The sequence below is a fragment of the Pinus tabuliformis genome, chromosome 2_1, assembly GCF_031772625.1.
Source record: "Pinus tabuliformis cultivar Carrire ecotype Pingquan chromosome 2_1, CPIR1, whole genome shotgun sequence".
NCBI lineage: Eukaryota > Viridiplantae > Streptophyta > Pinopsida > Pinales > Pinaceae > Pinus > Pinus tabuliformis.
This window is the reverse complement of record NC_142299.1, coordinates 459,663,703-459,680,391: the sequence shown is the minus strand read 5'-3', so window position 1 is coordinate 459,680,391 and position 16,689 is coordinate 459,663,703. Positions and strand designations below refer to the sequence as shown.

The 16,689-nt window shown below is 35.2% G+C and overlaps 1 pseudogene; it reads left to right on the top strand.

Annotated features, from left to right (window-relative positions):
* The first annotated feature begins 1,017 nt into the window (after positions 1-1,017).
* On the top strand, positions 1,018-4,401 carry LOC149200906 (DNA damage-binding protein 1a pseudogene; annotated as a pseudogene).
* Positions 4,402-16,689: the final 12,288 nt, after the last annotated feature.

The following is a 16,689-nucleotide window of genomic DNA, read 5'->3' as shown; positions in this document are numbered from 1 at the left end:
AACTTTACTAACTGACTAGGGTGTGAAGAAAGGTTTGATGAGTCTGTCCACATAGATACTTGTGATTTAGATGAGGGGGAGTCCAAAATTTAACTCTTGTCGAAATTTTTTGGAGCTACTATAACTGCTAGAACATATTGATTTAATAATTAATTAACTGTTTAAACATTTATTACGAATAATACATATTTAATAATTAAACATGTTTTATTAAATTTGAATAATGATTGAAATTGTTAATTTTTAATCACATAAATGTTAACCTTATCCACTTTAATGGTGGAATAAAATAATTATTTATAATTTTTTTTTATAATAAATATGATGTGTTTTTCTTACTTAATTTTAATTAGTATTTTTATTTATTTAAATGATTTTAATAATTAAGAGCATGAAAAATTAAAATTTCAAATTAAAAAAATTATTTTGTATATCTTTATAACTATTATTTTTAATTTAGATATACTAATAACTTATAATCAGCTTATTATTCTATTCTTTATCACACATGGTCAATATGCATTGGCCTCACCATTTTAAGTCTTATCACAGGGGACCAATAAAATCGTGGGCATTTAACTCATAATTTTAAAACTTATTAAATAAGGCAATGCTTATATGACATTGAACTCATCAATAAATAAAAAGAACAAGCAATTAAACTATTAACATAAAAACTAAGCCCCAGAGAATATATTATATAACTATTCATATAAAAACAAAACCCCAAAAAAAATATTAGATAACCGTCCGTAGGTTGTAAGGATATATGGTTATACAATTATACAACTATAAAATAGGTTTAACTCGTAATTATACGAAAAGATACATATTCTCCTTGGAGAGGTATGATTTTTACGATCATAAATTTTCCTCTGCGCGTCATACAAAAAAAAATATATATATTGACAGGTGGTTCTTCTGAGTTTGAGTGATCTTGTAAATTGGGTTAGATTGGGTCTCTGCTCGATCAAACTAAAAGGGTGGTTCCATACAGTCCAAGAAGGGGAGAACAAGATGAGTATATGGAACTATGTTGCGACTGCTCACAAGCCCACCACTGTCAGCCATTCCTGCGCAGGCAACTTTACTGGTCCTCACGACGTTAACCTCATCGTAGCAAAATCTACACGGATTCAGATTCATTCTCTCTGCACCAACAACGGTTTGCAACAAATTTTAGAAGCACCCATCTATGGCCAAATTGCTGCGCTAGAGCTTTTCAGACCTAATGGGCAGCAACAGGATTATCTTTTCATTTCAACAGAAAAATATAAGTTCTGTGTTCTTCAGTGGGATTCTGAATCTGGTCAGTTTATCACGAAGGTAGATGGGGATGTCACAGATCCGATTGAGCGTCCTGCAGAGAATGGACGGATAATTGGTATCATTGATCCTGATTGTAGGGCCATAGGATTCCACGCCCATGAGGTTCTGTTCAAACTTATAGCATTGGATGACAATGGACAAGCCAGTGACTCTTTCGTTATGGCGTTTGATGAGAATATTATAGTTCTGGATATCAAGTTCTTATATGGTTGTTTTAAACCCACAATTGCCGTGCTGTACATACAACCAGGTATGTCTCTTCCTAATGAAATAGATGAACTCCATGTGCAGACATACGAGATTGATCTCAATCGAAATAGATTTGATAAGCCTTGGTCTTGGGCAAAGCTAGATTACGGCCGTGATGGTATTTTAATACCAGTTGCCATGCCTTTAGGAGGGGTTATCATTATTGCTCAGCGGAAAATAGTTTATTGCAATGAATCTGTTTCCACCGCAATTTCCAAATCTATGACTATTACTAAAGCTTATGGCAGAGTTGACGGTTGTAGATACCTGTTGGGTGACGACACAGGCAAGCTCTATTTACTTTCCATAACTCATGAAAATCATATGGTTACTGGTCTTGATTTACGTCTTTTGGGCGAGACATTTGCTGTTGCTTCAACAATCTCTTACCTAGGGGATGGGATTGTGTACGTTGGGTCTAGCTATGGAGATTCACAGCTTATGAAACTGAATCTTGAAACTCTAAATGCTACAAGTAATTCAAATGTGAAAGTTCTGGAAACATTTGTAAACATTGGTCCCATCCTGGACTTTTGTGTTGTTGATATTGATAAGAGACCAGGTGCAGGGGCACAAATTGTAACTTGTTCAGGAGGATACAACCATGGTTCCCTGCGCAGACTCAGATATGGCGTTGGATTCAACAAGAAGGCATCTCAAAACTTTGCAGGCATCAAGGGAATATGGTCATTAAAACCATCTTCAACTCTTGACATCTTTGATCGTTATTTGGTCGTTAGCTTCCTTCGTGAGACACGCATACTTTCCATGAACTCAGAGAATGAGCTAGAAGAAACAGAAATACAAGGATTTGACTCAAATGCCCAAACATTATTTTGTCACAATGCTGTACATGACCAGCTTGTTCAGATAACATCCAGTTGTGTGAGGTTAGTAAGTGCGTCTTCCAAAATGTTATTGTTTCAATGGCCAATGTCTCATGTAGAATGTTCCATAATTCTAGGAACAGCTAATGCTACTCAGGTTTTAATAAACACTGAAAGGGGTCATCTAGTGTACTTGGAAATTGAAAAGGAATCACTGGTAGAGAGGAAACATTTGGAAATTGATTCTGATGTATCATGCCTTGACCTAAATCCTTCTGGTGATAACCCCGATCAGAGTGAATTTGCAGTTGTTGGAGTGTGGAAAGACTATAGTATTAGGATTTACTCTCTTCCCAATATAGACACGTTTAAAACGTTCCACTTTGCAGAAAACGTTCCACCTCGGTCTGTTCTTCTTTGTAGATTCGAAGCGACTCCATACTTGCTATGTGGTCTTGGCGATGGGAAATTATATGAGTTTAAAATTGATATGAACAATGGAGAGAATGAGCTTTCTGTTACGAACAAGATCCCCTTGGGTACAAAAGCAATTACGCTTACAACGTTTCGCTTTAAGAACAAGACGCATGTTTTTGTATCATCGGAGTTGCCTGCATTAATTTACGGTGACAACTCTAAATTGACATATATGAATGTCCAATTCACAGTTGTTAATCACATGTGTTCTTTCAATACAATTGCTTTTCCTGACACCGTTGTGATTGCAAATGAAGACAGCCTTATTATTGGGTCAATAGATGAGATTCAGAAACTTCATGTCTACTCTGTACCTCTTGGGGAACTCGGCAATCGTATTTGTTATCAGGAGCAGTCTCACACATTTGCTGTTTGCACTCAGAAAAAGAGCGAACAATTTCGTGCGTCTCAGAAAAAGAGAAAAAGAAGCAACACTTATGATTATGATCAAAGAGCGAACGATTTCCATTTCGTGCGTCTCTTCGATGATAAAAAACTTGAAAATGTTTCATCATATTCACTTGATGGTAATGAAGAAGCATGTTGCATTCTGAGTTGTTCATTCACAAATGACAGCAACTACTATTATTGTGTGGGGACAATGTATCTGTATGACAACGATAACGAACCAATGAAAGGTCGAATTTTGATATTTTTAGTTGAAAATAAGCAACTCCTACTGGTTAGTGAAATGGAGACAAAGGGTGCGGTATTCAATCTCAATTCGTTAGATGGAAAATTGGTTGCAGGAATCAACCAAAATATCGAGTTGTACAAATGGATAACCCATGATGATGGTTCGGGAGAGCTTGAATGTGAATGTGTACATCATGGTCGTATTGTTGCTTTTAGAGCTCAGACTCGTGGGAGTTTTATCGTCGTTGGGGATTCACTGCAATCTATGTATGTGTTGGAATACAAAACATCTCGTGCCAGAAGTTCATTGAAAGAGAGGGCTCGTGACGAGAGTGCAAGATGGATGACTGCAGTTGAATTTTTAGATGATGATATATACTTGGGAGCAGAAAACAATTTCAACCTCTTTACAGCCACGAAAGATTCCAGTAGTGAAGAAAGTGTAGGAAAATTGGAAGTTGAAGGTGAATACCATCTTGGAGAGTTTGTTAACAGGTTTATGCGTGGATCTCTTGCTCTGCCTCACGTGTCTGGCTCCGAACAATGCAGCGACGTTCCTACAGTTATATTTGGGACACGTTGCGGTACGATTGGTATTATTGCATCCCTTGCTGAGCCACAGTATCATACTCTCGAGAAGTTGCAAATGCACCTTGTGAAGGTAATCGAAGGAGTGGGTCTGTTAAGCCATGAAGATTGGCGTTCATTCAGCAATGGAATGGAGACTCGAAAAGCCAAAAAGTTTTTGGATGGCGACTTAATTGAGTCATTTTTGGACCTCAACAGAGATCAGAAGGAAGAAATTGCAACTGCACTGAATGTTTCTGAAGAGGAGCTATCTAGTCTGGTGGCACGCCTGAAGGGATTACATTGCATTTCATGAATCTTTATTTTCATTCAGTATCAATCAATCTGTTAGAGTATGAACTAAAAAGGGTGTTATTGATTTATGATAGTTGATCGGATGACTTGAACCATTGTTTATATTTCAAGTTCAGATAATTGTATTTAAACATTTTTTCAAATATGAGAAAAGAAAATAAATCTTAAAATTTCAATGGGTCTATTGAAATTGTAAAGACAAATTATTTATCTTTTTATTCAATCTAGGGGTGGACACTGTGAATAGTATTGGAATTTATCATTGTTGGCTTGTACAATATTACATACTTGTTTTATATATATTTTAAAGTGTGTACAGTATTTAATTGAACATAATTTTGTTTATTAAGAATCTCATTTATTTTATAGATAAAAATGAAGATTTTAGTGAATAAAAAGACAGAATTATTATTTTTGATTAAGTATTTTAGTTTACTATTACCATTATTTCATAAAGAGAAGTTAACTATTTTTTTATAAGCTATACAATTTTTTTAGTTTAATTGGTTAATTGATGTGAATTATAAGTAAGAGGTTACAAAGTTCAGTCTTCAAGATTTTTTTTATGGATATTTTTGGACTAGAATGATGTTTTTGTTACTAAAATTGAGATGTACATATTTTTATGTTGAACTATGATTAAAGTCGCATCTAACACAATGACATGAGGATTTTAATGTGTGTGTCTCACGTGCACAAAAAATGAGTTTTTCCTTTAGACTGCTCAATCCTATTGATATTCAAATTGTGCATATTCTTATGTGTTACAATTACTCTAGAAACAAGAAGATGAAGTAAATTTAGAGAGGGGCATCAATTCTAATTGTTGTAGAATAGGGAACACCACCCCATGAGTTGCCACAAACCATAGGTATCCTTAATCCATGTGTGTCTAATCACACCAAAGTATATAAATCTCTTAATGCTTATGGAAAACTCTATGAAAACCGCCATACGAGCAACTATGTCTTGATATATCTTACTCAATGTCTTCTCCAGTGAATGTATAACATGAATATATTAAGCCACTCATATTATAATATTTGGAATTTAATGAGTATGTCAAACAATGTAAAGGTGTGCAATTATTCTTCCACTGATAAACATGAATATCTTGTATATCATTGAACAATTTCTCTTTTTTTGTTCCATACATATGTCACTCAATTCATGGAATAAATAAATTGTGAAGTTTTACTCTTGGTAAACCTTTTCTCGTCCATGTCTTCAAAGCACAAAAAATAAATAAAGAGGTCCCTGATATTAATGCTAAGATATAACCGCTCCCATAAACCATCACCCAATATGGTATCCTTGAAATTGTTTGAAGCATTCGCTCTTACTTTCTTCAAGAAGACTAATACTTGAAATAACCATGCAACCAATTGTGTTGTCTTGACCTACCTCAAATTATGAACAATGATGAATGAGGAGAACGCCGCGTATCCACATTCTTCAACAATGAAGGATTTGTGTATTTATTTTAGATTGTGAGGAAATTGTAATGGTTTTATAAATAATTGTAGGTATGGTGTGCATCATTATAGTTTCCAATCCATGCCACATAAAGACATATACATTTAAGCGAAAAATTCAAAGAATGAACAATGTAAGGTGTCAAAAATATTCATAGATATTTGGTTTCTACAATCATGTTGACAACTTTGCAAATAGGGTAATTGTCTATGATAATTTGCACACACGAAACAACACCTACTTCTTCAACGAATTTAATGAAAAAACAACCTATATAATGTGCATCCTTGTATTTTCCAAGGGAATCTACCACTTTGAAGAGGACTAATCCATTATTAGATTCCATTTTTAGATGGAACCATGAAATTTTTGAGTCGATGGCACATGTTGGATCCATCCATCTATCAAAAAAATACTAACCCTTGATAAGGGCCATGATGATTTAGTAGGTGCTAGGAGTTTATTCACCTCTTTTGTTGCGTTAACCAATGATGTGGTTCTAAAATTTCTTGAATTGGGAGAGACATGCCTAGTTGGAGAACATTTTCTACCTAAACTGGACACATTTCCAGTAGGAGTAGTTTTATCCTTGGTGGAATCTTCAACAATATGTTTCCTAATTTTCTACTAGATTATGGGAATTTTGAGGAGCTCAGATATTGGACTTTAATTTCTTAATATATTTAATTGGATGATATTCTAGATTTAGAGAAGAAAATTTCTATGTATTTCCTAGCTATTTTTTTGAGCTCTTTTCCTTTTTTGAAGGAGAAGGATCAGGGTTATCAACTAGGATTTTGTTGTGTATATTATATTGGTATTGATTTGCAAAAGTAGAGTTAGAATAATCTTCAATTTATTTTTCTAAAATATGACCAATAGTAGGAGGTGGTTGATTTTCATCTTCAGTTTTGTTGTTTTCAACCTTCTATGCTTAATTTTCATCAAATGTTGACTCTAATATTGCAATAATCACTTATATATATTTGGTTTCCATAATCATATTTACAACCTTGCAAATAGGGTAAGTATCTATGATAAGTTGCACACACGAAACAACACCTACTTCTTCAATGACTTTAATGAAATAAAAACCTATATAATGTGCATCCTTGTATTTTCCAAGGGAATCTACCACTTTGAAGAAGAATAATCCATTCTTAGATTTCATTCTTAGATTGAACCATGAAATTTTTGAGAGGATGGAACATGTTGGATCCATCCATCTATCAACAAAATACTAACCATTGATAAGGTCCATGATGATTTAGTAGGTGCTAGGAGTTTATTCACATCTTTTTTTGCATTAACCAATGATGTGGCTCTAAAATTTCTTGAATTGGGAGAGACATCCCTAGTTGGAGCACATTTTTTACCCAAACTAGAGGGTGGGTGTAAGAAAATGATGTTCTCTCATGTCACATTAGCAGTAGTGCAAACCTAGAAAAACAACAATATATTAATTTGGAGGGATGATTAGAGGTACTTCCACAATGAATTCAAAGATGGTGTAAAAGGGTGAAATATAGGAAAATGATTTGGCTTTCTCTATATATAACTTTTATTTATGAAAATTGTGTCAATGTGAATTTTGAGTTTTCATAACATTTGTATGTTATTTTTCATGAAAAATATAATGCATATGTTTCCATTAGTACGTATTTAAATGATAGAATCTTGCTACAAAAATTTGTGGAGTTGTAGAGTATTATTTTTCCAAAATTTATAATCTTAAATCTTATTTTTAAATTATGAAACTGTTATATACCTAGGGGGATAATATGGGGTACAAATGGAGGTACCCAAGGTAATAATGTAATAATGGGATGGGCCATAGTAATAAATAAGGTGGTTAACCCATATCGTGTAAGGTTTTGATTAATAAAGAGAATCATTTCTATCTTATTATTTCTTGGGTTTATTTGCACCGTCTTATATTTTTAGATCAAATCTATAACAAGTGGTATTAGAGCACTTTCTTGGGCAAAAGTGGAGATTTTTTTTATTTTTTGCAGAAACTTTCTGGGGCGGCGAGTTTGCAAATCAGATCTGTACGTTTTGGTGTAAGATCTGCAAAATTTAATTGCAGATCTGGATTCTATGTGAAAAATACCCGATTTCATAAAAAAAATCGGTCGAATTGGAGTCCAGATGAAGGAGATATCGTTGATTTAAAAATTAGTGGTGTTGCAGACAATTTTTCGGGGCAACGAATTTGCGGTGCAGATCTAGACGTCCTGGTGAAAGATCTGCAAAATCTAATTGCAGATCTAGATTCTTTGTGAAAAAATACCCAATTTCGAAAAAAATTAGTCAAATTGGAGTCTGGATGAGGGAGATATCGCTGATTTAAAATCAACGTTTTTTGGCAGAAAGTTTGGTGACGACGGGAGAGTTGTAGCGTAGATTTGAAATTCCAGTGCCTCGATCAAGATTTCTATCATATGGGCAGATGCAGAATGGTTGTTCCATTTCCAGAAACATTCATAATATGGATTCTGAGCAATATTGACCAAACTATGACAATTTCAAATTTTTTCCAAGTGAATTTTTTCAAAACCCTCTTCATGGCGGTTCTATGTTTTACAGAAAAAGATAACCGTCCTACTATTGAGGAATACATAAAATCACAAAAGTCATTATGGGCACATCATTGGAGATTTTTTGTAGTGGGTAACTTTGAAGATGAGGCGGTCACATGGTGGGGATTACTTAACCAAAAGAAGTGTTCCAACCTGTCCGATGAAGAATTTGAAAAATTACTTTTATACAGATGGTCTCATGCCAGAAAATTAGATAAGGAGGAACCTAAAAGGTTATTTTCTACTGGTATCTCCTTATTACAGGTTCATGGATTGATTCAGAAAGAGAAGATTGTTGTGTCTATAAATCCTAGCTACAAGCATAATTTTATCAATGTTAATTTGGCAAAAAAAATTGCAAGTTCCAGCCAAACACATTGAAAATACACAGGTTGATGATGAGGATGTTCAAATTTATAAGGATTTGAAGCTTTCGATGGATAAGTATGTGTTGCATTGTGATTTTTATACTTCAGATATGGATAACATGGATGTTGTTTGGGATACCCTTGGATGGAATCAGTGTGTACTATCAATATTAATGTGCAGAAGAAATTCCTGAAGCTCTGGTATAAAAAGAAGAGAATTACCTTACAGGATATTTCCATTAATAAACAGGTAGAGTCCAAGGAGGCTGAAGCAGAAGATGTTCTAAGGACTGACATATCAGATGATGAGCCAATGATGATCGACAATCAAACACAAACAGAGGCTGAAGCAGAAAAGGTTACAGGCGCTGATACATCAGATGAGGACTCAATGGTTGATAAGACACCACAACAGGCACCACAACATGCACCAGATAACAGTCAGGGTCCAGTAAGGGGTGAATTAAAGACAAAGACACCATGGGTCAAAAATTCAACATATCATCACCCACATCACCCCGCAAGACAACAACCAACAAGATGACAACCAATTAGCCACAAGGACAACAACCCCCGTAGGACAAATAGAGAAGAGCGAAGATCCACATAATACACATCAACAAAAGAGAGCTTCCATGGTCAACTTCCATCTCAAGCGAGCGAGGCACCAGTGAGATCGAGGGTTCACCTTTCTCTTGGATGGCTAGATGCACATGCATGGTACCGGTGGACTACTCTTTTGAGTAGATCTTATTATTTGTGTTCTTCCCATGTTTCAGGGACGAAACATGCTAAGGGGGGTGGAATGTTATATACCTAGGGGGGATAATATGGGGTACAAGGGGAGGTACCCAAGGTAATAATGTAATAGTGGGATGGGCCATAGTAATAAATAAGGTGGTTAACCCATATCATGTATGGGTTTTGATTAATAAAGAGAATCATTTCTATCTATTTCTATCTTATTATTTCTTGGGTTTATTTGCACTGTCTTATATTTTTAGATCATATCTATAACAGAAACTCATTATATCCTTCAATTTTGATAGAAACTTGCTACAAAAATTTGTGGAGTTGTAGAATATTATTTTTCCAAAATTTATGATCTTAAATTTTATTTTATTTTTAAATTACGAAACTCACTATATCCTTCAATTTTCAAGGCCTTATAAAGTGTTTTAACACGAGCCTAGATCCATCTTAACTCCGGATCCACTCGAGAGGGATCAAATATCTTCTCACTCTAAAAGAGGTTTGCATCTCAAAAGATTTGATCCCTCTTGATGCTTGCTAGATTCCGAGTTAAGATGGATCTAGGTTGGTTTAATTATTAATATTTGATAATTATAATTACTTGTTTATTTTATTTTTATGTAGTCAAAATTTTTTAATTGATAACTGTCATTATTAATTTTATTTATTTATTTTTAATTGTGTTTTATTTATTTGTATTCTAATTTAATTTAACTAGTCAATATGTTAACATAACATAACCTTACAACATCTCTTCTATACTGAGTTGGAGAATGTCTCTGAACCCAATTATCAAACAATATATTTTTAGATTGTAGGTTGTAATGTCTAGTGTAGTTTTTTTTTCCAAATGTTAAGGCCTCGAAAGGTTAGAGTAGAAATTATAGAGGAGGGATGTGTTTTAACATATTGATATATGTCAATGGAAAATGTATTAAAAATAGTTAACCCCATTAATTTACTTTCTGAGTTCAAACTTCAAACTCGTGGAAGTTTTATCATCATTCAGGACTAGTGACGAAAATGAAAAATGGATGACTACAGTTGAATTGTTGGATGATGATATATACTTGGGAGCAAAAACCAATTTCAACCTCTTTATAGCCACGAAAGATTGCAATAGTAATGAAATTGTAGGAAAGTTGGAAATTGAAGGTGAATATCGTGTTGGAGAGTGTGTGAACAGGTTTAGGCATGGATCTCTTGCTATGCAAGTGTCTTGCTTCGAAGAATGCTGCGACATTCCTACAGTTATATTTGGGACATGTAGTGGTATGATTGGTGTTATTTCATCCCTCGCCAAACCACAATATCATACTCTCAAGAAGTTGCAAATGTACCTTGTGAAGGTAATGCAAATGCACCTTGTGAGCATTGGTGTTCATTCAGAAGCCAATTTTTTTTGGATGGAAACTTCATTGAGTCATTTCTGGACCTAAACATAGATCAGAAGGAGGAAATTACAACTACAATGAATGTTTTTTGAAGAGGAGCTATATGGTCTGGTGGCACGCCTTAAGCAACTGCATTGTTTTTTTTTATGAACCTTTATTTTTATTTAGTATTCAATCTGTTATAGTTAGAAAAAACTTTAAATTTAGGTAATGAACTAAAAAGGTGGTATGGATTTATGGTAGTTGGTTTGGTGACCTGAATCAACATTTGACTGATACATTTATCTATTAACAAGCTGACATGTCCTGCTATGTTGATTTGGTTGGCTTCTTGGATACTAGGTTGATATTGATTTATGATAATTAATTAAATAACCTAAATCACCATTTCACTATCACACATTTAATTATAAACAACGTTACATGTCCTGTTATGTTGATTTGGTTCACTTCATATATAATCAGATAAAATATTAATATTCACGTATGGTAATAGAATGGGTGATTTTGACAGTGAATTAAAAGGCTAATATTTGTTTTGATTTTATTCACTTAGGGTAGTTGATTGTTTAAACTATAAAGAGTGAACTAAAAGACTAACTACAAGAGGAATTATATTTCAAGTTGAGATAATGGTATATAAGCAATTTTTCAAACACGAGAAAATAAAATAAATTGTAAAATTTTGATGTGTCCATTGAAGTTTTAAAGATGAACAATATATTATTTTTATTCAATCTAGGGATGTTATTTTGGATTTTTGAAAAAATAGTATGAGAATTTATTATTATTATCTTGAAAAAAAGTTTTATTATACATTGTTACACAATTATATTACATATTTATTAATTTGTGTACTCATAATGTTATCTAAATATTCTTTAGAACATTTACTTTAAGATATTTTTTTAATTAAAATTTTATTTATTTTATAAAATAACTATAAATAAAAATGAAGATACAATATGACATATTTTATGATTAAGTATTTTAGTTCACCATTACTTCCATGAATCAATTCATTGATCACAACATCCTTGAAGCTATCTTTTGAATGATGGAAGTCAATTATCTATTAATCACCATTAAAAACATACCAATTAGTTACATTGTCTAGAATGAAAAGTCTATAGATTGATTCAATAGAAAAATAGTTTGACAATCTTCATCAAGAATTAGCTAATAAATCAGATTCTTGGTTGAGATATATAGAAATAGTTGTAATATTAAAATATGAAAAATTAGAAATCAAACCCCATACCTCAAAGTGATATTCTATAAATGGGGTGAAACACGATGTATAACATTTCATGCCTACTTGATAATAATTTTTGAATTGCCATAAATCCCCAAGCATTATTCAATATCTGTCGTAATTCCCAATATGAGTGTGTCACATTCTACAATATTAATAGTGCAATCAAATTCCAATCTACAAGTAATAAAAATATTATTACCATTTGGGTCTATAGGTAAAAAAACCAACACCCATGCCTTCTTTTGACTTGGATCTATCAAAATAGAATGACTAGAGTTCATTTTTTTGAAATTTTTTTAATAGAATTGAGATGAAGAAGCTTTTTATCATTTGTCACCAATTTATTGATAGACATAATTTCACATTTCTATATAATGTGTGTGAAAGGAAAGGTTTTAGTGACAAAAATTTCGAAGAATGAATCAATGGTTAAGGAATCACTAAACATGCTCAATTAATTAGGACCATCAATATCAATAACAACATGTTTCATATAGTGTTATTTATTAAATCTTATATTATTAGATTCCCCTTTCTAGGGTAATGACTAATGGGTTAAATATGTGTCCAAATAATCTTTTAAATGTTGCAGCCAATCCCAACTCAAGAATAGGCCATAAGCATCTAGAATGTATGCAATCATGTTATAGCTCCAAATCCCACTCTTATGGTTTGTGATGCTGCACTTATGGCCTAGGGCAACCCCTCCTTCCAGACCTGGTCCAAAAATTAAAAAAACAGTGTTTTATTCCCTATACGCGACTTTGCCCTGTGTTAAACGCGTGTACACGCGGGTCTGTCATACCCAACCCGCGTGTATCTATTAAAACACTTAAAAAAATATAATTTCCTCTTTTTCGGGCGGTGATCGCGGGTTTACCTGCTGGATCACCTGTTAGTGCCCGTGGCCCAACTGTTCCCAACCAACTCCTAACTAAAAAACTACTTTGGAGAGGGTATAAAAAGACATCAAAGGGAAGGCCAAGGGGAGAGAGAAAGGAGAGCAAGATTATTATGCTGAGATTTTTCCCTTAGACCAGGTCTGAAGTCCTTGGTGCATTCTGCACTTCCCCCATTTTGCATAGGAAACCCTTGTTTCCATGTGTATTGGTGATCATTCATCCTTGACATCATCATTGAGTAAGACTTGGAAGGAGCTCTTGTTGGAGGCTGGAGGCTGGAACGAATCCGGGAGGAAGCTTGCTTGGAGCCTGCTGAAGGTGTTCAGGTGATATCTTTCCGATATCTGTACTTTATTTGCCTTTATATATAAAGAAACACGTCTTTGTTCCCGAATAATCTTTCTTTATGCTTATGAGATTCTTGTGTTGAATTCTTATGAAAGTGGTTACTAAATATTTTTTATAACTAACTTTATAGCATAAAGATGATTTATATATAAACTTCTATACATGTACTGTTGTGTTCTTTGATTTGTTTGTCTTGCAGGTCAAAGAAAGAAGAAGGGAACTCCAAGAAGGGTCTGCACCCTAACGGTCTTCTCGAACGTAGGACCTTAGGTATGTACCCTAAACATTAGAATTTGCTTAAAAGTAAAAAAGATGGCTGTGTGTGTGTGTTTCTTTGTATAAGCAATTTTCAGTCTGGTAGAGTCTTAGCCCAAAGGACCCTAGGGGTAATTTCCCTTCAACCAGAATTGGCGACTCCGCTGGGGACAACACTCTTGTTGTTCCTAGTTTGGGTAGTCCTCAAGCCAACCAAGGCTCAGTCCCTCTGTTTGTTGGTTCTGACTGTTTGATATTTTCTTGAACTCCAAGCTTTTCCAGTTTTTCAGTTTGTGTTTTTTATTTTTCTTGAAACACTTCATATACGCACTTTTTCTGGATTACAGAAGCGTATATACGCAAGTTGCACTAAGTAAACCCGCGTATACGCAGGTTTCCTTAGTTACAGGAGCGTATACACGCATTCTGCAAATAATTGCAGGCGCGTATATCACATAATTTTCAAGATTTATAATTTTTCTTTTGCTGAATGTCTGTCTGGTGGTTTGGGTCAGTTTAAAACAGTCAATTCCCAGTGACAGTTCTCTGTTTAACAGGGGGCATCTTGTTTCGAACTCTCTCTAGTTATAAGGAGTGCTAGTGTTGTTTTTCGTTGATTGCAAGCGTCATTGATTTTTGACACACAAGGTTTCTGTTTAAGAATCTTGATTGCTCTGTTTCGGCAGAGTGGGAAGATTGTCTTCAAATCTTTGTGTCCATTTTGTTTTCATGACATTTGTGTTTGCTTAACGAAATCGTTTTTATGACCATTTACTCCTTTGTTTCGGGAAATTTGTTTGTTACCAGTTTCTTGAAACTTGTCTTTTGATATTCTGGACTTTCATTGCTGCTTTTGATTGTCAAAAGCGTTTTCGAACACATTTTGTTTTTGTTGAGTTTTCATCATTTGAAAGGTGTCAACTCACAAAAGTGTTTGGTGGCTTGTTTATCAATCATTAGTGTCAGTATTTTTGAGAGTTTTCCTTTGAAAAAGACTTTTTTTGGTTTGATTGAAAGAAAATCTTTTGAAAGTTTTTGAGTTTCGCTTTCTTAAACTTGCTTCTCATCTGATTTCCTTTTTTGCGAAGTGAAAGTGCTTTGTTTTTTATCTTAAAACTTGTTTTTATTGTTTGGACGAAATGATTAGTAACAAATCATCTTCTATCTAAGCATTTCAGTGGCAAGACAAAATTTGGTAAAGCAGCAACTTTCCTTCTTTGTTTTTGAGTAGTCTTTGAATCGTGCATCCACATTTAGTTCTTGCATTAGGGAAAGATTTGCATCTCTTTTTAGGCATATTTAGTTTTGTTAGTTTTTGTGAGTGTGGAGTCTGAAAAGAAAAAGAAATTTTTTTTTGTTTATATTACAAGTGCCTTCTGAACCTCATAGAAATTGCTATTCATCGAAAACAAAAGTGCATGTGCATGTAGCTAGGTTTTATTAATTTCTTTTGCGTCCATAAAACACCACAAGTTTCACCTCCATTACCTTTGACTTAAAGAACAGCCTAATAAAATCAAGCGCTTAATTAAAATCCACTAGAACTTTTTGTTTTAGTTATTACACCAACAAGTTTAGGATTTTAGGGCCTTGGATTAGGCGAGTGGAGAGTTAACTCTCCAAGGCCACACAAAACGTCAAACATAAGAGTCTGATTAAAGAGAGTAAATCCAATAGCGTTAGGGAGACCAGGAAAGCTCCGGATCTGGGAGTTAAGCACGAGGGTCTGTGAAGACAGGGAAGAGAGATACCCCCTCTCCTACTTGTCTGAACTTACCTCACGACTGTTCCGCCTGGCTTCTGCGACGAGTTGGTACCCATAGTTGCCTCTCCTAGGGATCTGCATAGGTGGCTGCGGAGGGGAATCCCGTGGCACCTGAGGTCGACGTTGTATCACTCTCGACAGTACTTCTGGAGGGCACCCTTGCGAAGCTTGGGGGCTTGCACCGGCGCAGACTGTTGTTAGGAGGTCAGCGTAACTTCCTCTGATACCTTCGCTGATAGGACTGGGCCCTCATCATCCCAGACTATCCTCGGAAGGCCCTTTGATTCACTTTCTCGTATTTTGGTGTCCGGTCTCAATCACCCGGAGCGGAAATACTTGAAAGTTGTTTGACTGGCTGTATCTTTAGGAACTTTATACTGTGTGCTCTGTGCTCCTAGTCGGCTTAGCTTTTAATTTTTTGAGTCTTTAGTTAGATCTTAACAGAAAATTCAAAGTGGCTGACTGGTCTCCAAGACGGTCTCGAAGACTTCGTGGTCTCTCGCCACCTAGTTTAGAGCCTTCTCCTAGAAGGCGCAGAGGGAATACTACCGGTGGGGTCCGTCCCACGCCAGCTGACGCATCGGGGATTGATCCTCCTCTCGGGGATATTAGCGGCCAAGCAAGGCCTGGTACTTTTGAACAAGAGAGGGACGCTCCAGTCTTTTCTCAAGTTCGCTTTCAAGCGGAGGATAACGTAGAGGTAGAAGAACTTTCAGAATCATTAGTGATTCCAAATTCTCCACTACCATCTAGTTACCCAGACGTATTGCAATACGTTGGGCCTCCATTATATAGACCAGCGAGTCCAGGTTACGCTACGCGCTTACCATTTATGATCACTACTGGAAGCATGGCTTCCACGAGTGCTGCGACTATGCAAACCCCAACATCGGTGCAAGGGGGAGGAACCATTTCCATCCCCTCCGCTTCCTTGTTTGGATCGTTTGCTAGCACATCTTTGGTTGGGTCTACCTCCATTCCGTCCACGAGTGGAAATGCCCAAACCAATGCTTTTAGTACTGGTTCCTTCCTTTTTGGCACCCAATCACAGGGTATTCCGTCAGTTCCGTTCAGTGCCGCTACGTCCATGATGGGCGGATCGGCTTCATTTCAGGGTTTTCCTTTTGGAAGTGGTCATATTCCACATTCCAACCCAACGGTAGGGTCCATGCCTTTTTCTTCAATAGG